This window comes from Cynara cardunculus, assembly GCF_001531365.2.
Source record: "Cynara cardunculus var. scolymus isolate 2C chromosome LG 5, CcrdV1, whole genome shotgun sequence".
Taxonomy (NCBI): domain Eukaryota; kingdom Viridiplantae; phylum Streptophyta; class Magnoliopsida; order Asterales; family Asteraceae; genus Cynara; species Cynara cardunculus.
The window spans coordinates 29,044,276-29,051,587 of NC_037532.1; positions in this window are offsets into that span (position 1 = coordinate 29,044,276).

Sequence of the window (7,312 nt, forward strand, 5' to 3'; positions counted from 1 at the left end):
CTTTTAAATACTTGATTTGATATTAACATTATAATATTATATATATATATATATATATTATAAATTTTTATGATATCTTTAAATTTATATTTTATTCAAAAATAAAATTATTATTGTTTTCTTAAAAACACATAAAATCGTATTATAACATCGACAAAGACAAAAAATAAAATAAAACATCAAAATCGAGATGTGTCTCACTGCATTGCACAAGTACTCTTCTAGTATTACATAGTATATGAGTTTTTATTCTGAAAAACTCTTGAATTTTCAGAAATACAAATATAAAAGATTAAGTATAAATCAATAATGCATGTAAAATCTTTCGGTTTATATAATATTCTTATTTTATCTCTTTTATAAACAATAATAATAAAAGTTTAAAAGGTTCACTCAAACAACCCCTGGAAGATGGAACTCCGATACCACTTGTAAAGGAATGGTATTAACTTATTAGTTAAGTCAAGAAACCCATACAATTTATTCATACTACTAGGCTCTTTAAATAGAGCATATACAAAGAAAAGCTTAAACAAACAACGCCAAAACAACCACCTGCAAAAGTATCGGTCACAATGGAAGACCGAGTTATTCTCCACCAACTCACCAACAAATGTGTTTGATTTCTGAAAATGGGTTTGATTCAAACTTATTTGGATAATGTTTCTTGAGTTCTAGATCTTGTTCAAAGATCGAGTCCCCTTGGCTCTCACCACCTCCATCTTGTTGGCTTTGAGTTGCATCTCAATCATCTAAGTTTAATGTAACTTTAACGTTCTTCAAAAAATTTAAAACCTCCATCTCCATCTCCATCTTCAGGGTTATGATTTACTTTTTGATTTGGGTTTTGATCTGAGTTTTGGATGGAGGGTTTTGATTTGTGGTTTATATTTAGTTGTTGATATATGGGTTTGTTTTGAGTGTGGGTTTAGGGTTTGATTTAGTTTTTGATTTTGGATTCAAGTTTTTAAAGCTGGATTTAAGTTTGTTATGGAATCTAAGGTTATTTTTGAAATATTAGTTTATATTGTAGTTAAGGATTATGTTAGAATCATAGGTTTACCAGAGAAGATGGCCGGAGGGGGTGAGGGATTGCTTGAGCGGACTGTGGAGGTGTTAAGGGGAAAGGTGGGATGCATCAATTTATTGTACACATGCTTTAGGTATATGTACGTTAAAATTTATTTAAAAATAAGAAAAAGAGAAAAATCTAACGGAACAAAAAAATAAAAAAAATAAAGAAAAAGTAAAAAGATCAAAATGCCAATAACTTAATGGAGTTAACAAGATAGACTAAATTCGAAACAAAATGGCAACTAAAGAGACTAAATATGAAACAAAATGGCAATCATAGGGACCAAAATAGTAATTAGTTTAAAAGAGAGACAAAAGTTGCCAATAGGTGATAATCACAAGGACTAAAAGTATAGTTTACTCTTTTTTATAATGTAATTTTTTTTATTCAACTAAATGTTGTTAATAATAAGATACTTTTATTTCGAAATTAATATATGAACTAATCATTTAGTTTGGTTAAATAATATAATAATATAATTCGTTAAGTTATTGTAAAACTAGAAAATACATTTATACAATTTGTAAAATTTTCAATAATACAATATATTTTTTGTATACTATGATAACCGAGTATTCGACCACAAAGTTTAGGGTCATTTTTGAAAATTTGTGGTAAGTTGAGGGGTTAGATTTGTTATTATGATTAAATCATTTAAAAATCTACCTACTGCCTCATGGTTTTATGCATAATAATATGAGATAAATATATTATCTCATGGGATTGTTAAAAGTAAGATAAAAAGAAAAACTGGGAAAAGGTTTTTATGTGTGTTCTGGAGTTTGAAGGAAACATAAACAAAAAGAGAATAAGAAGAAGTTGATTATGTGTTGTTATCTGAATTTATTGTCATTCATCTTCATATCTTCTTCTACGTGGATTACATAAGGTGAGTTTAATTTTACAAACTTTCCTTATTTGGAAACCGGATGTGAAACCATATGGTTCTTTATATGAGTAGTTGTTATAAAACTGTTTTGGATGCCATAATTGGCATAACTGTGAGACTTTGATATGTTTATATCATGTGTTGGAATAAGGGTGACATAATAAGGTGGGGTGTATTTTGGTTATAAATGTGACATATCAAGGAGATGTGTATACTGAGATAAGAGTGACATATCAAGGAGAGGTGTATAGCAGGATAAATGTGGCAAAATCATGAGTTAGAAAATCTGGGTTTTTGATCAAAACATTCATTGTTATCGCATCTTTATGATGCGATGACTTGGAGTTATCGCATCTGTGTGATATGATAACTAAGAGTTATCGCATCCTATTAATGTGATAAGAAGTGGTTATCGCACCTATGTGATGCGAGAAGTGAGTTTTGTCGCATCCTTGTGATGCGACAAATTGGGTTTATCGCATCAATGTGATGCGATGAAATGAGATTGTCTCATCCATGTGAGGCGAGAAAATTATATATTCATCTATATGATGCAACAAGGTTACTCAGAATGTGTTTATTAAGTTATTTGACATTTTGATACAATAAATAAGGTTTGTTATATCATAATAATATATATTTGTTATTATTACAAATATGAGTTTATAAATGTGATTTGGTGATTATTCACCCTGTAATAGCATCAAAGAGATTTCTCACTAGACCTCAAGGTCCAACCCTTATTTTTGTGTTTTAAAAATGTGAATTGCAGGTCAGACTCAACTAGAGGACAAGGGGAAGGGATAATTGTGAAGTGTCATATTTATGTTTGCATGGGAGATTGAGCTACCATGTTATTATTTTGTATCTGAATACTTGTTATTTATACAAGTCTTGTATAAAGATTTTGTGGAAAAATTTGGTAGCTGCTAGGAGCGTAATCTTTATAGATAGTGGGACCAGTTATATAAATTATATTTCATGATATATGAAAATATATGTTTACATACAATTGTGATCTTGAGGTGTTACATATCTCTTCCAAAAAAATGTATTATTGAAATTTTATATAATAAAAAATAAAAATGTAATATGCATAGAATATTTTGTTTTGTTGTGAAAAATAGTATAATTAGTGAGAAAGAATTGATGTTTACATTTTGTAACATGATACTCCAAAAAACGATGTTAATAGTTGTAACTGAACTTGATCATGTTTAAGTTTCCACATTTAAAATTCCGTCACGAATAAAAAGCTTTTAAAATAACTGATTCATTCTCATTTTAAGAAATGTTTTCATACAACTGATATTATATTACTGATTATAATTACAAAGATCTTGATGACATTGACCGAGGAGATATGGGAAGTGAAACCTAAACATCAAGAGATAGATTGCCCCTAAAAGACCAATAGTCGTAAATCAATCAGATTTTGATTCAGGTTACAGTCATATCAAATCTATTTATACGAACTCATAAGCTAAAAAAAAGACGATTAACTGATTTGGTCAATTTAAATGAATTAATGACAAATGTGTGGATATATTATGCTTTGAAGAGTTGTACAACACATTTGATTTGTACAGTACGATTAGGGTAGAAAGATATGTTATACAGTAAACGTTTAATATTATGTTCTAGAAATGTGTACAGTAGAAATGAAGATGCATATTTATTTATGAGGTACCGGTTGTTATCAAATCATGGATCCATTCCAGAACCATTAACTAACAAATAAAGCCATAATGCACTTAGGGCCACTTCATCTATGATTAAGGGGGTGTTTCAGATTGCTTATAAAAAAGAACTTATTGATTTATTCCGGTATGACATCGGTAATAAGCACTTTTAAGTGTTTGGATAAACAACTTATACCGGTGCCAAACCGGTAATAATGAGTTTTTAAAGAAGTTAAACCCTTCTGACTTCTAATAAGTTGATAAGTGTTTTTTGTAGAAAAGCATAAGTTGTTTCAAATAATCAATCCCAAACAGCCCCTTAGTAAGAAGCATCCGTTGTTTAAGATGTATTGTTGTAGACATTAAAATGAACTTTTTAGAAGTAGGTTTTTCAAACTAAGAATCTAAACAAAATAGAATGTATTTTAATACAATTTGTTTTAAACTACATATTACAAATATACATTTTAAAGGTAATTTTCTAAATGATTAAGTGGTCAGAATGATTCAGAGGCTTTCATGATATAGTGCAAAATAAAATATAATTGTTTACAATGAAATTAGGGCGCTTAATGATTAAGGGAGACCCATGATACAAAATCATTCAGAGGGTTTTAGAACCATTAAGAGACATATTTTTTTGTCAAACAAGATTCACCTTTTAACGATTCAGATGTTACCTCTTAATGAAACTATTAAAAAATAAACAAACAACCCCTAAATTATGAGTTGAAGAAGATGTTTTTATTTATTTATGCAATTTGCATCTTAACCTATTTATACTTGTAAAAGGTGGAGTTTCACAAAATCTTGATGAGGTAAGAAGCTAAAGATTTTGGGTTGAAAGATTTGACTCACAAAAGTTCCTTTTTTTTTACAATACCCAAGTCATGGATGTGTTCATATTGTGGTATGTCATGAGATGTGTTTATTTTTTTTATTACATGTTTATGTTTATGTTTATGTATCTGCTGTACGGTTTATCTGTTTTTTTATATAAAAACTGTATTTAAAAACTCTGTATCTATCTATTTATTGATACGGTTTCAGTAATTCACAAAGTAACGTATAAACATAAAGATGTAAACTTAATATATCTAATTTATTACTTTTAAAAATATTTAAGATGCTACGTTTAAAAGATGGAATTTTGTATCATATATTTTTAGCACATGCTTATAAGTTATCGTATTTAAACAACTAAACGAATCTTAGATATTTATGTCGATAGTAGGGTATGGGGTAAAATATATAGGTGCAAAATTTCATTTGTCTTGAGAAGTAGATGAGTCGTTTTCTATCGGTTCGTAATTCTTGTACTTGTGATCTCGATATCCCCTTCGTCTGTCAAATGCGTGTCTTATTCTTCTACAAACCCAATAATTTGAACAGACTTGCAAACCAATTTCATATGTTGTTTCATATATGGAAAACATGTGTTGTTTATATGCGAAAAATTCACGATTGTTTTTTCCACACACAAAACAGTCATGATGTCTCATATATAAAACAACATATGAAAATTATTTTATATGATTTATGTAAATGATTATGCATCATATATATATATATATATAGAGAGAGAGAGAGAGAGAGAGAGAGAGATTCAAATACTACCCATTTAGATTATACAACCCAACTATCCACCATCCATTTTCTTTTTTTATTTTCTTTTTTTGGTTTTTTAATTAAGGGTAGTTACACCCGATTAAATGATAATCGTATATGATTAAATGGACGCTTCTGATTTGGTTGTAAGGATTGTAGGAATGCAATGGATTGCATAATAACCCGCCTCTATATATTGAGAAAAAAAATGTAAGAAGTGGTGAAGGTATCTTTATATGGTATAAATGTACGTCATATTTTGTAAATGCGGTGAAGACGACTAGACCTAAATGTATATTTTCACCAGTTTTTGTGAAAGTGCATATCTTGAAACACCTTCACTTAATATTACAGTATCTTTACATATATTATGTAAATACCACCTTATATTATGTGAAAGTTACATCTTTCATAAAAAATAAACATTTATAGAAGCCAACTCAACCCTATATATATATATATATATATATAGAATAATTAATTAGTATTTGAACCAAGCTTTCACTCTGTGTATATATATATATATAGGTTTAGAAGAAAAGGATTTGACATAAAGAAAAGGGAAATAGTGATGGTAATGTCCAATTGTCCATATCAAAGAAATAACCCAAATCTCAAAAGTTGTAAAGGGAGAATGATACTCTTACACCATGCATTCAATTTTATATTTCCATTTTCACCAATGAATTATTTACATCTTTAATATTTAATGTTCCAATTTCAGTTTTTTTTAATAAAATATTTAATCATGATTATATATATATATATATATATATATATTATAATTACATTTCTTATCATCATAAAATGTAGATTAACATCATCTTTTTATAAAAAAAAAAGATCCATTTCAAATATGAAATTAAAATATTATTTTTCTGTAATTATATAAACTAACTGATAATTAATTGATAAACATGTTAAAATATACTAGAAAAGTATTCGTGCAATGCATCAAGATACATTTTTATTTCAATGTTCAAAAGTTGCATCACAAACTTCCATATTTAACGGACTGTTACATCACAAATTTTCATGTTTAATGGAGTGATTATCAGGAACAACATTGATGCCTAAACGAAGTCTCCCTGGTCTTTCAAGAATTATCCTTGTTGACTATTATTCACTTATGTTTAACAGGCATCAGTTTTTACTTTATTACAATACTTTCACTGATTATCTTAATCCATAGATTACATAAATTAAAGGCAAAGATTGGTTCACATAGTTAACACTAATTTTTTTGTTAACAACTGAAGAAACCTTTATACATATAGACGAAGAATCGTGTGAGAATAAGAGTTAAGGTGAGAAGTGTAAAAAGAAATTTGGACCCTTGATCACTTTTAATCTCAAACCAACTCATAAATTACGATTTAGAAGAGAATTGATCTAGTGTTTCTCATTATCGTTGATCTAATGGAGCTCTTCAATTAGAAATGATCCAATGATAAATATCCCTTGATACTTTTCTCACTGAACCCAATCCTATATTATAGTACATCTCATTAATGTTGATATTGAATTATGACTGATCCAATAATAAAGATCTCTTTTTACCCTTCTTTCTGCAACTCCACCCTCTCTATATATAAAATTATAAAAATAAATAATTGCCATATAATATAGCGTCCGACAATGAAGCATAAAAGTTTGATTTTGAGGACACCATCTTATGATTACATAGCATAGAATAGTAGCATTGTTTCTTCGCTATTTATTTTTGGGGGCGCTTGCTTTTCCTATCCTTATAATAATATAATAATAATAATAATAAATATGTTTCTTTATATTAAAATATGTTTATTTATATTAAAACATATTAAAATATATTTATCTATACTATCTTATAAATCATTGGACAAAAACTCTTAAAACTCTTAAAAACTCTTAAACCTGTTCATCCTTAAATAATTTCATCCCTATCTAATTTCATCTCATATCTGAATCCGTGTAACTGACTGCAGATAAACACAATCAAATACAGGATAAACATCTCATTTTAAATATAAAAAATCTAAAATATAATTAGGATAATCATTGAGTTCTAATAGAATA